Genomic DNA, 18330 nt, shown 5'->3' with positions numbered 1-18330 from the left:
ACTGTGTGGGCTGCATTTTGCTTGGGCACGAGAGCCCATTCATTTGAATGGACGCCCATGCCCCGTGACACGCAGGGAAGAAGTCCCTGCACTACTTTGAAAGCCGCAGCCCACATGGTTCCCAGTACGGTTGCGGTTTCCAGTGCGGGTGGCATGCCATTAGAACTAATGGCACCCGCCCGCGGGTCCGCATTTCGTGTAGATCTGCAGCGGCACCACCCGCACAGATGTGAACCTAGGGTAATACACGATCCAGCCATCGTGTAGCCACTTCCAGACCAGGCCATTTCTTGCACTGTATACATGTAAAGTCCCTTGAAAAAGTCTTCACACCCCTTGAAATTTTCCACATTTTTTCATGTTACAACCAAAAACGTAAATGTTTTTTATTGGGATTTTATGTGGTAGACCAATACAAAGTGGTAAATTTTTTTTTTTTTCCAAAAAATTTCAAGGAGTGTGAATATTTTTTCAAGACACTAACAATCCGTATTTATTGCTGGAATCCGGACTGCGTTTTCTATGGTGTGGACCGGCCCTGAAGGATGACAATCTAGAACGTCTTTTAGCTTATCTTTTAACAGATGTTTGCTCTCTCCAGAGTCAAATGCCTTTCTGTTTCGGTGATATGACTCTGATACTGAAGCTTGCCCATTGAGAGTTGGCACGGTTTGCGGCATTGTTGGTACCAGACAGCTGGGAATGAGAATGTTGTGCTCATGTGACTAAGTGACTTCCCCATTCCCAGCTGTCAGCCACTAGCAGTGTCATGGACGGCCCTGGCAAGCCTATGAGATAGCTGCAGATTGTGGCCCCCCCCCGTATCCATTACATTGGGAGAACCTTGGTACAGTAGAGTGCAGATTTGATGCACTTCACAATGTGTGCCGGACGTGGTGAGAAGAACAAAAACTAAAGTTGTGTATTCCTTTTAGAAAATAGAATATATATATATAGTGGGTTCGAAAGTTTGGGCACCCCAGCTAAAAATTTGTATTAATGTGCATAAAGAAGCCAAGGAAAGATGGAAAAGTCTCCAAAAGGCATCAAATTACAGATTAGACATTCTTATAATATGTCAACAAAAGTTAGATTTTATTTCCATCATTTACACTTTCAAAATAACAGAAAACAAAAAAATGGCGTCTGCAAAAGTTTGGGCACCCTGCAGAGTTAATATCTTGTACTGCCCCCTTTGACAAGTATCACAGCTTGTAAACGCTTTTTGTAGCCAGCCAAGAGTCTTTCAATTCTTGTTTGAGGTATCTTTGCCCATTCTTCCTTACAAAAGTCTTCCAGTTCTTTGAGATTTCTGGGCTGTCTGTCACGCACTGCTCTTTTAAGGTCTATCCATAGATTTTCAATTATGTTGAGGTCAGGAGATTGTGAAGGCAATGGCAAAACCTTCAGTTTACGCCTCTTGATGTAATCCCCCGTGGATTTCGAGGTATGTTTAGGATCATTATCCATTTGTAGAAGCCATCCTCTCTTTAACTTCAGCTTTTTCACAGATGGCATCAAGTTACCATCCAAAATTTGCTGCAATTTTATTGAATCCATTTTTCCTTCTACTCGTGAGATGTTCCCTGTGCCACTGGCTGCAACACAACCCCAAAGCATGATTGATCCAACCCCATGCTTAACAGTTGGACAGAGGTTCTTTTCATTAAATTCTGTGCCCCTTCTTCTCCAAACGTACCTTTGCTCATTCCGGCCAAAAAGTTCAATTTTAACCTCATCGGTCCACAGAACTTGTTTCCAAAATGCATCAGGCTTGTCTATATGTTCATTTGCAAAGTTCAAACGATGATTTTTGTGTTGAGGACGTAGAAGAGGTTTTCTTCTGATGACTCTTCCATGAAGACCATATTTGTACAAGTATCTCTTTATAGTGGAATAGTGTACCACAACTCCAGTGTCTGCCAGATCTTTCTGGAGGGATCATGCAGTCAAACGTGGGTTTTGAATTGTTTTTCTCACAATCCTGCGAGCTGTTCTGTCTGATATTTTTCTTGGTCTTCCAGATGTTGCTTTAACTTCCACTGTTCCTGATGACTGCCATTTCTTAATTACATTCCGAACAGAGGATATTGACATCTGAAAACGCTTTGCTATCTTCTTATAGCCTTCTCCAGCTTTGTGAGCGTCAACTATTTTCAGTTTCAGTTTTCTAGACAACTGCTTAGAAGAACCCATGGTGCTGATTGTTGGGGCAAGGTCAGATGAGTCTGGGCATTTAAAACCTTTGAGATTGACATCACCTGGTCTTCCCAGACGATGATTGAGAACAATCCATGACACTGGCAGGTCTCAGCTTGGCAAAGGGGGCAGTGCATGCTATAAATTCTGCAGGGTGCCCAAACTTTTGCAGACGCCATTTTTTTGTTTTCTGTTATTTTGAAAGTGTAAATGATGGAAATAAAATCTAACTTTTGTTGACATATTATAAGAATGTCTAATCTGTAATTTGATGCCTTTTGGAGATTTTTCCATCTTTCCTTGGCTTCTTTATGCACATTAATACAAATTTTTAGCTGGGGTGCCCAACCTTTCAATCCCCACTGTGTGTGTATATATATGTGTGATATATATATTCTCTAATACTGTAGAGTTAAATAGTACTAGCACCTGAATCCGTCATCCTGATGGCTTCAGGTCACCTCCTTAAACCCTTAATGGAGGAGTACAGCCAAAGCTCTTTTGGCTGTACTTCTGTAGATCACAGTAGTGCGGTTCATTCTGACCCATTCTCAACTGACAGTGGGCTGAAGCCTGCTGTAATCTGACGTCACTCAGCCGGCCCAGGCTGGGGAAAGATTCCAACTTTAAAATCGAGATCCACCCCAGAGTCTGGAACGGCACTTGGCTCAGCCTCTCAGCGATCTGCTGAGAGCCTGAGCCAGCTGCTACCTCCTCCACAACCCTGAACTCCAGTGAGCAACGGGGTGGCAGAGCAGAGAGCGGTGACTGACCGTCACCGCTCTCTGCTAAGAGCGGCTGTGAGAATTCAGCAATCATGAGATCGCTGAATTCTCACACTTATGCAGGCCATACATGGATCGAATTCCGAACAATTTTTCATCCGAAAATCAAACGTTCTCTCGGTAATCCGATGGTGCCATCAATGATTTCGAAAAGCAGCCGACCAAATTATAAAGTTTACCCCATATAACAGGCAAAACTTCTATTCCTTCCAGGTCACGGCTCATGCGCATATTCTTTTCGGAAAAGCGATCGTACGATTTGACCATCATTGAGCCGAAAATCGCTAGTTTTTCACAAATTTTCCAACATGTCCGATCACCAAAAAGGTGACGAACCACGAAAATTACCCGGTACCATTGACCCACTAACAGAACAAAAAGTGGCCGATTATTCTTAGGTCTGATTTTGGATGAAAAATCGGTCAAATTTCAACCCATGTATGACCGGCATTGGAGCCCACGGGGGACTGATGCTGTGGACTGATGCTGTATCCACCTAGGTAAGTATGATTTTTGGAGAAAAAAAAATATCCCACACTTCTCTTGTAAAGGTGAATCTTGTTTTTTTTTTTTTTTTTTTTTTTTTTAAGTTTTGGAGGGGTTAGAACCCATGTCAGTTTTTATTGCTGTATGTGCCCCCTGTCAGGGAGATTCATCCTCTCTATTTGTCCTGTTTACCATCATCATTGAAAGTGGGGGGAGGAAGGAAAATCCCCAAATTTTGGGTTGTCCCCAGGAAAGTAAGAGGGGAAATCTTCCAATGGGGACACTTTCTGGTGACCTGAGGGTCTCCAAAGAATTGCCTTAATTTGCAGGGATTTCCTCACCTCCTGTTTGGCCATGGGACAAGAAGTGAGGGGAAATCTCCCCAATGGGACACAGCTGGCAAAAAAAAAAATCTGATGGGTTATAACCCTCCCTTACTCTATCCAAACTGGGGGGGGGGGGGCGGAGAATGTTTACAAGTTGCTAAACTTTTAAAAATTGATTTTATATAGAGGTGTGTGTTTTTTTTAATAAACATGTCATACTTACAGTGAATGAAAGTATTTGATCCCATGCTGATATTGAATGTTTGCCCACTCACAAAGAAATGATCAGTCTAAAAATCAAATGGTAGGTGTATTGTAACACAGAGACAGAATAGCAACAAAAATTTCAAAAGAAATGCATGTCTAACAAATGACTGATTTTCATGTTCATGAGGGAAATAAGTATTTGATCCCCTTCACAAAACATGACTTAGTACTTGGTGGCCAATCCCTTGTTGGCAATCAGAGGTCAGACATTTCCTGTAGTTGGCCCCCAGGTTTGCACACATCTCAGGAGAGATTTTGGCCCACTCCTCTTGGCAGATCCTCTCCAAGTCATTAAGATTTGGTGGCTGACATTGGCAACTCGAACTTTCAGCTCCCTCCACAGATTTTCTATTCGGATTCATAGAGAGAGAAAAAATAAGCACATGCGGGTTGGGCTGTACAATGACTGATCACTGTGATAACCAATCAGAGGCTATCACAGCGATCATGTGACCCCGAAATTGGGAGTCCTGGGACCCAGGGCTCTGTGACACAGCAGTCTTTGTGCTGGGAGCTTGCTGTGCGGCGTGCTCCCAGCAGAAAGACAGGTGTGCAAATATGCAGCCTCACAGAAAAAAAGCCCGGTTCTGCCACATATTTGTTATGTTAGCGTCAAGGGGTTAAAGCAAAACTTAACTATCTGAGCATCATGAGTAAGAGCAGATGATTCATCTAGCATTTACTTCATGGAATCCATCTGCCTCTACCTCAGACATGCAGGCAGGACGGTGTGCTTAGATGAGAAATCCTTTCATCCCCTCCTCTAAAGGAAAGGGAAAAAAAAATGCCATGAAGACTCCTGGGATTTGACATTTTGGTCTAGGCCAGAAACCAGAAAGCAGCAAAAATTAGGACAAGTAAATATAAACCTTCCTATTTACTAAGACTAGTAGCATAAGGCCCTTTCACACATGCGTTCCGTATGTCTGTTTTCATCTGTCCGTTTACGGATGAAAAACGGACCCCCGTGTATTTCTATGGACTTGTGAATGTAAACGGATGAACATCTTTTTACATCTGTTAATGTCCGCATCCGTTAACATCCGTTTTTTTGATGGAAGAAGACCCTATTTTTCTTCTGTAAAAAAAAAAAACCCATAATGGATGAAAAGCGGATGGTAAAAAGACTGAAAAATGGATGGTAAACGGACTGAAAAATGGATGGTAAATGGATGTAAACGCATCCATTTTTTTTCTTTGAAAAAACGTGACTGAACTGAAGAAAAAAAACAGAACACCCGTGTGAAAGGTCCCTTAGGTTTCAAAGATCGTTAATGTTGATCGAGAGTTTAGTTCCTCTTTTTGGTTGCAAAATAACTTTAGAACATGTTATAAGACAAAAATGATACACTTGTTAGCATAAAAAATAAGCAACCAAAACCATCCTACCTTCCATTCAGGCTGTTCCCCATCTCACTTAGGAACGGGGCCAGACTCGCCACTGAAAATCAGGCCAGCTCTTTCTATATAAGGAGAGGGCTTTGAAAATAACCAAACTTCATTTTTATTAAAAACATAATGGAAAATACTGCCTCAACCGAAATAAGATCTGTCTATGGGAACTGCAAAGAGGACCAGTCACTCTAAAGAAAGTATGTACTGAAACAATATGTTGGCTGCCATTGCTGAACTTTCCTGCTGAAAATGCTAGTTATCTGGCTGGCATTTTGAATCAATCGGTGGTTTCAGTACTGAGTCATTGACCCGAAGCAAGTTTATAGACCAGGAAATCTGACTTTCTGGTTCTACACATGTATTGAAACCTGTGATCCAGCATGATAGCCAGGTAAGCTTGAAACATACAAAAGTAACCACAGAAGTCGTCCATCAAGTCTGCTTCCACTTTTTTTCTTTTTCTCTTTTTCTTTTTCTTTTCTTTTTTTTCTTTCTTTCTTTTTCTTTCTTTCATTTCTTTCTCTTTTTTTTCTTTTTTTTTTTTCTCGTTTACTTTCTCTTTCTTTTTTTTTTTTTCTTTTTCTCCTCAGTGTCTATAACTTCACATATTGTTTCCTGCGCTACCTCTGCTCAAAGTCTGCTCTAAGTAACCACTACACTTTTGGTAAAATAACACTTTGTGCCGTTAATTTTGAAAATTCCACCTGCTAGTTTGAGGTCAAATCCCTGCGGTCCTGACCTTCACTTCATATTTAAAATACTGCCTTCCTGAACTTAATGAATACCCTTAATAATGTATTAAGATTTCAGTCATATCCTGCTTTTTCCCTTCTTTCCCCAAGACTATACTTTTTAAAGATCAAGTCCAGGCTTGGGGGGGAAAGTTTCAAAACTACAGCTTCCCAATTGGCAATTTTAACACAGGGCCACCAATGGAAGCCTATACACACTGCTCAAAAAATTAAAGGATCACTTTGAAAACACATCAGATCTCAATGAAGTAGAATCTCCAGCTGGATATCTATACTGATATGGACGGGGTAATGTGTTAGGAATGTAAGGATGTCCCATCGTTTGATGGAAATGAAAATTATCAACCTACAGAGGACTGAATTTATGATACCCTGAAAATCAAAGTGAAAAAATTATGCAGCAGGCGAGTCCATTTTGCTGAAATTTCATTGCAGCAACTTAGAATGGTCATCAGTGGTTTGTATGGCCCCCATGTGCCTGTATGCATGCCGGACAACGTCGGGGGAGGCTCCTAATGAGACAATGAATAGTGTCATGGGGGATTCCCTCCCAGATCTGGACCAGGTCACCACTGAGTTCCTGGACAGTCTGAGGTACAACCTGGCGTCGTCGGATGAACCGAAACATGATATCCCAGAGGTGTTCTATTGGATTTAGGTCCGGCTGCTCCAGCATAAGGTCTGACAATGAGTCCAAGGATTTCATCCCGATATCTAATGACTTGTTTCAAGGTTCTTATATGGTGAGTGGTTGCCTTTTCTTAGATTTCCCAATCACCGCAGGACATTCTCACACATTTAGGGGCACATGCAGATCTTAGTCTGTTGTTTTTTTGTTATAGAATACAATTTTACTAAAGTGTGACACATATCAAAATACAAAACCTATTGCAGCATCTTCAAGATAAAATGTTGTTGGAAGTAGTAGATATCACAGAGAATCATAAACAGATTACGTCAAGGATTTAAACAAATGGGGGCACTCACTGGTGGTGGGCTCAAGGGTCCACTTAGACGGCCTCTCGTAGGACTGTTGTATTTTTTTTTTTTCATTGTGCATTGTAATCATTTGAATGGCTTCAACCAGGGGTGGACTGACAACTCATGGGGCCCCGGGCAATAGGGGATCATGGGGCCCCTGTGTCCTTGCCCACACTCAAAGGACACCCAAAAAAGCCTATAAAAAGGTACCAGGGGCATTTCATGGGGCCCCCTACTGACCCCGGGCCCTCGGGCAGTGCCCGAGTGCTCACATGGTCAGTCTGCCCCTGGCTTCAACAATCTGGGCAGAAACTGAGAATTTGGGAGATTGTTCGGTTGTGATTTTCCCATACAGGCTTAGATTGGCCCAGGGTTGATTTGCTTTTCTATGGATGAGGGTTTATTTGAACGTTTTAGATTGTACACCCCTTGAGGGTTAGGGACTGATGTGAATGTACAATATATATGTAAAGCGCTGTGTAAATTGACGGCGCTATATAAGTACCTGAAATACGGGCAGCACAGTGGCTAAATGGTTTCGCCTGGCAGTACTCAGGTCGTTGGTTCGATTCTCAGCCACGGCACCGCCTGCCTGGAGTTTGCATGTGCTCCCTGTGCCTGCGTGGGTGTCCTCTGGGTACTCCGGTTTCCTCCCACACTTCAAAGACATGCTGCTAGGTTAACTGGATCCTGTCCAAATTGACCCTACTATGTGTATGTAGGAATGTGAGATAGGGACCTTAGATTGTACACCCCTTGAGGGTTAGGGACTGATGTGAATGTACAATATGTATGTAAATTGACGGCGCTATATCTGAAATACTAAAAATAAAATAAACTTTTTTGGAATTTATAATTGCAGCTTAAAGCTTCTATTCTGCCACCTAGTGGATGCAGTGTGCTAGTGCAGCCCTAGGCATATGATCATACTGCAGAATATAAGAACTCTGACGTCAGGCACCCAGCGGCTCATGCGTACTTCAGTCATTTTTCAAGATGTTTCAATTTGTGTTTTGTAGCATACTTGACATTTTACAGTATCAGAAGTGGCAGTATACTGCAGCGCTGAGTATTCTAATCCCAGTGCTGGAGGATTTAGATTTAAAGTAAACCTTCCTGAAATAAACGCCTTTGCTTCCATTGCTGACCTTCTGAAGATGAAAGGTGCCTGGCTATTACCTGGACCCGCCGGTCACCTCCATATGGTCACTGTGTTCTGAGCCCCTGACCTGGAGCAAGTATCCCGACCAGGACAGTCAGAGGAAAAAAAGAATTCTGATTGGTTTACTTCTTCTAGATCAGAGACTTGCTGAAGCCAGAGTCTCAGCATGACAGCCAGGCTACCGGTATTTTCATGATGAGGAAAGGCAATGGCAGCCTGTTTTTTTTTTTTTTTTTTTTTTTTTTTTTTTTTTTTTTTTCCCCCCCCTCTGGAAAGGATGCCTTCATCTGCGGCCCAGGGGCCAGATTGGTGCCCTTTGCTTGACTCTGTCCAGCTCTGGGAACACTATTCCTCAAATTGACACCAATGATGAGGCACTATTCCTCCCACTGACACCATTAATGGGGCACCATTCCTCCCACTGACACTGTCAATGGAGCACTATTCTTCCTGCTAAGACCAATGATGGGGCACTATTCCCCCCACTGACACCGTAAATGGGGCACTATGCCTCCCACTGACACCATTTAATGGGGCACCATTCCTCCTACTGACACCGTCAGCGGGGCACTATTGTTCCTGCTAGGACCAATGGGGCACTATTCCCCCCACTGACACCGTAAATGGGGCACTATGCCTCCCACTGACACCATTTAATGGGGCACCATTCTTCCTGCTAGGACCGATGATGGGGCACTACTCCCACCCCCCCACTGACACCATAGATGGGGCACTATGCCTCCCATTGATACCAACATTGGGGCTCTGTTCCTTCTGCTAAAACCAACAATGGGGCATGGATTACTCCCTCTGATGCCGAGACATTTTCTACTCACACTTGCCACAGTCCGGCCCCCTAAATCCTGAAGGACATTAAACTGGCCCTTTTCTTAAAAAGTTTGGAGACCCCTGATCTAGACCCAAACTGGGCAACACATATGGGCAGATTTCTAAAGCCGTGAATGTGACTTTCATCCAACACTGGCGTTGATTTACTAAAGGCAAGTACACTGTGCAGATGCTCCAGTAGACATGTGCAAAATGAAAAAATTTGTTTAGTTTTGGCTCAATTTGTTAAGTTCCTAATTTCATTTCGTTGCATTTGTAACAAAATTAGTTTAGTTTAGTTTTTGACTGGATTCAGATTTTTTCAATGGATTCAAAGTATTTGAAATGACAATATTGAATCGATCCGAATGCATTGTGAAGAATAGATGGTTCTATTCTATTTGAAATTTAGAATTTCAGAAGACCGTAATATTCTTTCTATTCTACTTTATTCTAGTCTGTTCTATTTTTTTTCTATTCTGTTATTTTCTACTCTATTCTGATCTATTTTCTTCTATTATATTTTTTTTTCTATTCCATTCCATTATTTTATTCTATTCTTTTATTTTCTATTCTGTAAATTCTAAATTCGAATTATTGAAGATGGCTATATTCTTTCTATTTTGTTATTCCTTTTATTTTTTATTCTTTTTATTTTTATGTTCTATTTTTTCTATTGTATGCTATTCTGTTTTATTCTATTCTTTTGGAGTTTTGGAAGATGGCTATATTCTAACACTAATACACATAGTCTTTTAGTCTTTGATAGAAATCAACAATATTCAGCGATCTGTATATATTTTGAATTTTTATTTCAGTTTTATGTACAATTTCGTTTTCGAAGTTGATTCGAATTTCAGACCGTGTTTAGTTATGTTATTTCAGATTCATTTAAATTCATTACTATTGGAATTCGAATACATCTGCATAACAAAACTTTTCATCCGAATTTCGATTTGGAACAAAACCCAACAAACAAGTGTATGCTCCAGTGCTTGGTAAATGAGGTAAAGCTTCACTTTGGAAAGGAATGTACAAGAGAAGAAAAAATCCACAGCTGTTTTGCTTGTATGTGATTGGATGATAGAAGTCATTCAGGGCTGTACACATGTTGTGGCCATGGAACTTGCAGCAAGAATTAAAGGGCATGTTGCAGTCGGTAGGCAGTGCTGCTGCTGAAAACAACTCATTCAAGTTAATGGGGCAATCACCCTGCAGGGGACACAGTTGCAGCACAGTGGGTCAGCATTTTGAGGGTTAAGTGTCCTCTTAAAAGCGATCCACTGTAGATAACTTTTCAGAGGTGTGGCAATAATAATCATGTAACTGATTCTTTAGTTTTGCTAACACACTGTTTTGTGTTTTTTTTTTTTTTTTTTTTTTTTTTTTGTTTTTGTTTTTTTTAATCTTGCATCTCATGCTGATCTCCTTCAGCCTGTTTCAGTCCCTTGCTGTCCATGTGCGCACACTTGGATCATTGCCCTGGTCCGGCTTGCTACTAGGGACCGTGGTGGACCATGTTTCAGCAATGTGCCCTTGCTATAGGTGTAGGCCATTTACATACCTCTTGAGCACACCAAGAGATGGAGTCATCCCATCCTGCCTTGTTACTAGGATTCTCACCCCCACCATTGCAGAAGTGCGCTCTCAAAAACGCGGACGCTATCTCTTCTGTCACAGCTTTGCTGAGCACAGAACTACAGCAAGAGCAAGTGCATGTGAGGGGGTTTGAATCAGCCGGCAGTGTCTTGGCAACGTCCTAGCAACAAGGCAGGGTGGGAAGATGCCATCCCTGGGAGTTTTTCTGGCTAGGCTTCAGAAGGTACGTAAATGGGCTACACCTATAGCAAGGGCATTATTTAACTTTGGTCAACGCTGTACAGTTTGTTTTTATCAACAATGTGAATGTGTGTGTGTGTATGTCTGTGTATATATATGTATGTGTGTGTGTGTATATGTATGTATGTATGTATGTATGTATGTGTGTATATGTATGTGTGTATATGTATGTGTATATGTATGTGTGTATATGTATGTGTGTATATGTATGTGTGTATATGTATATGTATATGTATATATATATATATATATATATATATATATATATATATATATATATATATATATATATATATATATATATATATATATATATATATATATATAATAAAAATAAGTATTTGATCCCCTGCTGGTTTTGAATGTTTGCCCAATCACAAAGAAATGATCAGTCTAAAAATGGAATGGTAGGTGTATTGTAACACAGAGACAGAATAGCAACGTAAAAGGAATAGCAAAGGAAGTGAGGGGAAATCTCCCCAATGGGAAAGAGCTGGCAAATAAAAACTGACAGGTCATAACCCTCCCATACTCTATCCAAATTGGGGGGGGGGGGGATGTTTACAAGTTAACATTTTAAAAATTGATTTTGTGTGTGTTTGTTTTTTTTAACAAACATGTCATACTTACACTGAAGGAAATGTGTATTTGATCCCATGCTGGTTTTGAATGTTTGCCCCTCACAAAGAAATGATCAGTCTAAAAATCAAATGATAGGTGTATTGTAACACAGAGACAGAATAACAACAAAAAATTCAGCAGAAATGCATGTCTAACAAATGATGCACTGATTTGCATGTTCATGAGGGAAATAAGTATTTGATCCCCTATCATTCAGCAGGATTTCTGGCTACCAGGTGTCTTTCATACAGGTAACAAGGTGAGATTAGAAGCAGTCTCTTAAAGGGAGTGCTGCTAATCTCATTTTGTTACCTGTATAAAAGACACCTGTCCACAGAAGCAATTAAACAATCCGATTCCAAGCTCTCCACCATGGAGAAGACCAAAGAGCTTTCCAAGGATGTCAGGGACGAGACTGTAGACCTACACAAGGCTGGACTGAGCTACAAAACTATCGCCAAGCAGCTTGGTGAGAAGGTGACAACAGTTAGTGCAATCATTTTGCAAATGGAATATATATATGTATATATAGTGTAAAGCGCTGTGTAAATTGACAGCACTATATAAGTACCTGTAATAAATAAATAGGTGCCTCTTATCTGCATGCACAGTTTTTTGGTAAAGATGAATTAACCCTTTAAGAATATCTATTATTATTATTATACAGTATTTATATAGTGCCAAAGGGTTTGCTCAGCGCTGTACAGTAGCGAGGGGGACAGAACAAGAGACAAGACAGTAGCAATACAATACACGAGGGGTTCGAGGGCCCTGCTCTTTCCAGTTTACAATCTAGGAGAATGAGAATATTATTAATTTTAAGAATAGAGGAAGACCTTTTCTCATCAAGCTGTAGGCTGGAGTAATTGTATCTGTGTAATATATTATGTAAAGGATGTGAAAAAGAATGCAACTATTTTGCTGATCTTTCTTTTTTCTTTTTCTTTTTTTTTTTTATTAGACGAGGGAAATAAAGATCTGTTTCAAGCTATCATAGAGCTTATGTATCACTGAGAATTTTAATCCAGTGGGAGCAGAGCTGACCTTTTTTTAAACGTTGCCATTTAGTCCTCCAGTCTACACCTGTAGGTTTATAATAGGAAGCATTTTAGAGGAAGATCAGTTACCAGACCGCGGCCTCTCAACACGGACTGAAGTTGCCCTTGCCCATTGCACAAGCTGCTTCTTGTGTTACTGGCATGATTGAGAGCTTAAAGCTAAAGTTTAAATTGCATATATTCCCCCCCCCCCCAATCAAAATGCTAATGACTTTTTTTTTTTAATAAAACCTTTTTTTCGTGGCATACTTTATAGACCTAGTAACCTAATCGCTAGATCTGTGCTTCTCTATGCAGTGTAGGGGCCAGCATGGTGGTGGGAGGGGCCAGCTGGAGGGCTGGTGGGAGGGGTCAGCACAGTAAGTACATAGCTTCTTGACAATGGCACCATGTCTCAGTACTCAAACGGACTCAGGCTTTGATGCAAGCAGTTGGCTGGTTGTTGGGAGAGGTTATACAAATATATCCAAGTGCCTTGATTGGGAATGTTGGTCTTCAGAAGCTCCCAATGTGCGGTGATATCTAAGTAAGCAATTTCAGCACAGGAGAGGAGCCTGTACAAACTGTAAGGTGGAAGGTAAAGCAGGGATTAAAAAAAGTGTGGATGCTGCATTTGTCCCCCATTGGGTCTGCAGTAAGAACGGAGCGATCAAACACCTCTGATCGCTCAATTCTCCCCTCCTCTCTGAGTAGAGAGCTTTAACTGTCAGTCTCCAGCTCACTGCTCTGCCACTCCTGTGCTAACTGAAGCGCTATGCTAATGAGCAGGTGGGAACGGCTGGCCCAGGCTATCAGCGGATTGCTGAGAAGCTGAACCAGGTGCCGGTTCTGGGTGGATCCCAACCATATGGTCGGGATGTTTTCATAGCCTGTACCTGCTGAGTGACATCAGCTGACTGCAGCGAGTGAAAACGGGTCACAGGAGGGACTTTTTAGGCTTTAGTTTATTACTTGGGACAGCCAACATTTTAAAGGGATCCTAAACAGAATGATACATACTAGACTAAAAATATTTTAAAGTGTTCATTTAAAAAAAAAAAAATAATTGTTTGCAAACATGTCATACTTACCTGCTCTGTGCAGTGGTTTAGCACAGCAGCCTCAATCCTCTCCCTCTGGGATCCCTGCCTGTGCTCTTGAATCCTCCTTTTAGTTATACTTTAAGAATTTGGTGTCACTCCTCTCTCTCCTGCTATCAGCATGCTCCTTGCACTGCAACAAAACTTACTGGCTTCACAACAGAACTTGTGTTACTTCTCACTCTTCAAGTCTGAGCTTTGCTGTACAGGGACTGCAAAAGGTTAATAAAAAGTAAAATGTAAATGCTTAAAGCAAAGCTTCACCCAAAAAGCGACATTCTGGTCTCGCATGCATGTGCAGGTGACAGATTCTCTTTGCAAAGACATTTTAGGGTCTATTCGATCTCCAGTGTCTCCTTTGCCCTCCACTGCAAACGTTTTCAGCACAGATCTGCTATAATAGCTGCATCCTAGGCTACACTAGCTGAAGAATGACAGCTGTGACCCTGGAAGTGTCATAATACACATCACTTCCAAGGTCATTTGTCGCAAGAGAGATGGGGTAACGGATGTTCTCTGAGTTCCTCTTGCTGGGGATTTAGTTTTCTGCTGTCCCAGGATCCCCAGTCAGGGAACCAATGCTGATACTAGTGGGGGGGGCACCCTTTTGAGAGCTCTGTAAAAGTAATTGGGTGGCTCTAGAGCCACCCAATTACTTTTATCTGAAAGCCCTTTTACTGGCTCTTGAAGGTCCACTTTAATCTTTTTATCCAAGAAGCACCCAGGTCTCAGTGAACACCTGCTAAAACCAGTCATTTGGAGGCCATTGGAATTACTGTACCTTACATAGTTAGTCTGGCTGAAAAAAGTCTAGTTCAACCAAAAAAAAAAGTTCTAATCCTATTCCTGCAATTGATCCAGAGGAAAGCAAAAAAAAACCAGCAAAGCATGATCCAATTTGCTCCTTCAGTTGAAAAAATTCCTTCCTAATCCCCCGAGAGGCAATCAGATATTCCTTGGATCAACTTTACCTATAAATGTTAGTATCCAGTTATATTCTGTGTAATTTATCAAAGAATCCAGGTCTTTTTTAAAAGCAATCTACTGAGCTGTCCGGAACCAACTCTTGAACTCTTTTTACATTTTCACAGCTCTTACTGTGAAGAAACCTTTCCATATTTGGAGATTAAATCTCTTTTCCTCTAGATGTAAAGAGTGCCCACTTACATTTGTGGTAAGTGGAAAGATGTCCTAACTGTGGTGGTCAGAATGCCACCTGAAAAGAACTCTGGTGTCATGCCACTGGATTTGGTGGTGCTGGACCTGGAACTGTGTAGGCACCATCAGATGGGAGGTCAGTCATCCACAACTAATGGAACCCCTTTCCACCTCTGGAGGAGCACTGCCTGAGAACGGTTAACCCAAAGCTGTTTGAGAGTCGAAAGAGAAACCTCATTTAGTGCCAACACTTATTTTTATTCAGCCATGCGCTCTCCAAAGAGTTAAATGCCTCTGTACCTTTAGGACCCTTGCATACAGGACCACCCAGATGCACTATGTGCCTCTTCAATCTTCTGCCTTCCAGGACCTTGTCCCTGAACAGACGGCTCTAAACGCTGGTACCCCTTGGTACAACATTCAGCCCCCTCTAACTGCAACCTACCTACTTACCTATCAGCGTTTGAGAGGCTGCACATTGTGGACCGAGAGGGACGTGCTGAAACTGAATGACCCCATGTGCAAGGGGCCTTAGAGGTACGTTTTTATCATTGGCTATGACGAAGGCCCATAAAGGGCTGAAACATGTAAGTGTTGGGACCAGTGATAAATTATTCGTCTTTGACAGGCCACAAATTGAAGACCAGGGGGGGACGTACTGCAGCTGAACAGCTCCATGTGCTAGGGGTGTTGGAGGTACCTTTTTATTAAATCATTACATTTTAAAGAATTTTTTTATTCATTTTTTTTTTTTACTTGGGTTTGGTTCCCAATGCCGCGACCCCAGTATCTTGTGACTTGCTTGTAACTTTTGTAATTTAACTTTGCAGTCTATAGTGCTCAAGTTGCATAAAAGTAATTCTGGAGCCTTTTTCTTTTTTTTTTTTTTCTGTTGCTGTGACTTGAGTCGCATTGATTAAAGTGATTGTAAAAGTTCAGATTTTTCTCTGACAAATGTCATATCTGTTCTTTGCAATGGTTTAGCACACAGCAGCCCCAATCCTTCTCTTTTATTATTATTATTATTATTATTATTATTATAATACAGGCTTCATATCGCGCCAACAGTTTGCTCAGAGGTTTACAATATAAAGGGAAACCATTCAGTTCAATACAAGAGGGTTAGGAGGGCTCTGCTCCTTGGAGCTTACAATCTAACTCTTCTTTCCCCACCAGCGCTTCAGGCTCCTTCCCCCTGCTGATTGCCCCCAGAGCAAGCTGGTTGCTCTGGGGGCACTAGTCTATGCTCACCTCCGATTCACCTCTGTGTGTCTCGGCCCCCCCACTCTCTCCTCACTGGCTGTGATTGATAGCAGCAGGAGCCAGTGGGCCAATGAGGAGGCAGAGACCTAGGATAGCTTCTGCACTCGTGTACAGCACTGGATCGAGATCAGGCTCAGGTGAGTGTAAGTGGGGCTGGTGGGGAGAGAGCTGCACACTGAAGGTTTTTTTGTCTTCATGCATAGAATGAATGAAGGTAAAGAACCTACACCCTTTTAAAGCCACTTAAAGATGGCAGCCATCGAAATGAATGTGTTTTTTACTTGTCGTGTGACTGTTGCAAGCTGCATATTAAGTGTCAGCAGTGTTACCCATAGGGGTCACTCAGCCTGTCGTGTTTAATACAGATATATGCACCAACATGACGGAGAAAGGGGATCTGGAAAATGCATCTCAGAGGGGCAGTTGGAAGTTATAGCTGCATACGTTCTTGGGGCTGGTACAGGAACCAGGGGGTATCTGCAGAAACACTTCTATGCAGGGCATATCAAGCTGCAAGGCACAAGTGGAGAATAGATCCATGCCATAAATGACCCCCCCCATGTGTCCCCTGCAATTAATTGTGATCTGAGGCCAAACAAGTGCAGGGGATGCTTTGGGGACATCATTATGTTGACCAAAGCACCCCCCTTTATCACCTCTCTTCCGCAGTATTCCACTAGCTCTTTTACTTGGTGTACTCTACCCAAACTTCCAGTGGGCCCCAAGCATCTAAATTCCCACCGCCAGCTAAATTAATTTCACACTTGTCATTTTTCTTTATGATCGATTTTTACAGTCCTATTTAGAATGTTCTGAGATTATTTATGTGTAACTTTGCTTTATTTTAGTCATTTTGTTCCTTTTTTAACTCCTCTGACTTTATGAATAAGCCCTCTGATTTATGATGGATTCTTCAGATGTCTCTCCAAAAAGGCGTGACACTTTCCGAAGGGTCGATGCAATTTAATATACTGATTGCAAGTCACCCTCCGGGTCTCCGGCCCCGGCCCACTCCCTCATGACAGGCCGATTTATGAGTCATCAGGGATTGCTGGCTGGTGGCACTTGTTTGGGAAAGAGGGAGGAGTGCTGTAGGTGACTGACATCACTGGGCCGAGGGTGGCAAAGGCGTCAGGCTGGACACTGCTATATTGGGGTCTCCATATTTAGTCGAGCGTCATGTGAAAGTGAGTGTGCGTGCTTAGTGTGCAGCTGCCACTGACTGCTCATCTTCTTTCTGCAGATTTGGAAGAGCACAGGTCTGTGCAGGTCTGCCTCTCTCCCCTCCTCCTTTTCCTGAGGATCGTCTTCTGGCTGGAAGGTATGTGACTTGAATACAGTCTGCTGTTATGTAGGAAGCTCTGCACTTAGCTGGGGTGTCCTATGCAGTCGGAACCTGGGTGCCCTTTTCGGTGAGTTCTGTTCATCTAGGGGGTATGGGTTTAAGGTGCAAAGGAAATTGTCAATTTATGTACCAATGCCCAGACATGCATTTTGTGCAGTCTGAACTGTTCTGGGGTAGCTTTGCAACACGTGAAATCAAAGGAAACGCAACGAGTGTTACCGGTCAGGTCGTTGGTCCGAAGGATTGGTCAACGGCTGGCTGTTCTTGATGGCGATTATGCAAACATAAGCAGGAATCGCAAATCTACATCTCGGGGATCATTTCCGACATACACTATCCCTTGGATGTCGCATGAAGAACCAATTGCTCTGGGACCTGGTCATTCCTTGCAGAGCATTTAGAAGCTGTCCTGTATTGAGATATAAATGTCTCGAGGATTGCAATAATGTGCAGAAACCAGTTAGATTTTATTGTATTGGTAAAAGGAGACGATTGCTGATTGGCCGCTTTCAGGTATGCACCTTTCACATTGAGCATCATCCTGTTAATCAGGGTTATTACTTGAGGGTTTTATAATACATTCAAACTGGAAATATGTGAATCATTTAACAGTTTTTGCAATGTAATGGTAATAAAAGGGAACAAAGTACAATATATTCAAGTTTTGTATAACGTTGTTATAATATTTGTATTGAAGTGATACTTTAGCGAAAGTAATTTTTGATGTGACTTTTATATTTGATATTTTTTCTTGTGCGATATTCTATATTTGATTGTGTTTTCATA

At 41.8% G+C, this 18330-nt stretch overlaps 1 protein-coding gene across 5 annotated transcripts in view; it reads left to right on the top strand.

The window, feature by feature from the left end:
* The window catches only part of LOC149429102 (protein kinase C and casein kinase substrate in neurons protein 3-like), a 132682-nt gene that overhangs the window by 53823 nt on the left and 60529 nt on the right, over positions 1–18330 (top strand). For 4 of the 5 annotated variants that reach the window (XM_089666726.1, XM_089666729.1, XM_089666728.1 and 1 more), the window contains exon 3: positions 17443–17520. The gene's annotated coding sequence lies outside the window, so the exon portion shown is untranslated. Of the gene's footprint in view, positions 1–17442; positions 17612–18330 lie in introns of those variants that run through there. The other variant, XM_089666727.1, reaches the window with a different exon arrangement.

Source organism: Staurois parvus, unplaced genomic scaffold, assembly GCF_062004578.1.
Source record: "Staurois parvus isolate SC_StPar_1 unplaced genomic scaffold, SC_StPar_1.0 ptg002802l, whole genome shotgun sequence".
Lineage (NCBI taxonomy): Eukaryota > Metazoa > Chordata > Amphibia > Anura > Ranidae > Staurois > Staurois parvus.
Note: the sequence above shows the minus strand (reverse complement) of the source record. Positions and strands in the feature narration are given on the sequence as shown.